Source organism: Condylura cristata, unplaced genomic scaffold (assembly GCF_000260355.1).
Source record: "Condylura cristata isolate star-nosed mole 26May11 unplaced genomic scaffold, ConCri1.0 scaffold00060, whole genome shotgun sequence".
NCBI lineage: Eukaryota > Metazoa > Chordata > Mammalia > Eulipotyphla > Talpidae > Condylura > Condylura cristata.
The window spans coordinates 583,692-584,029 of NW_004567161.1; positions in this window are offsets into that span (position 1 = coordinate 583,692).

Below are 338 nucleotides of genomic sequence, written 5' to 3' on the forward strand. Positions count from 1 at the left end.
CCTTCACCGCTGCCCCCCCACCTCGCTCCCCGGGGCCGAGTGGGGGCTGCCCCTCTGCGGGGCGAAGCCGCCCTGCACCCACACCAGCCTTCAGATTGGGAGCGAGCGGTGGAGGGCCGGGCGTGGGTTCCGGGAAAGCGAGTCCTTGGGGGCACCCCGCTTCCCCGCTGTCTCCAGGAGTCCCGCAGGCCGGGGCCGGCCGAGAGCCAGCCGCTCCTGCTGTCCGGGAGGACACTCACCGGCCTGGGTGTCCAGGGCCAGGCATGATGCCTCCAGGGGCGGTGGCCAAACCAGCTCCAGAGCGAGACAGGCCCTGGACAGACCGACCACGGGCCCAG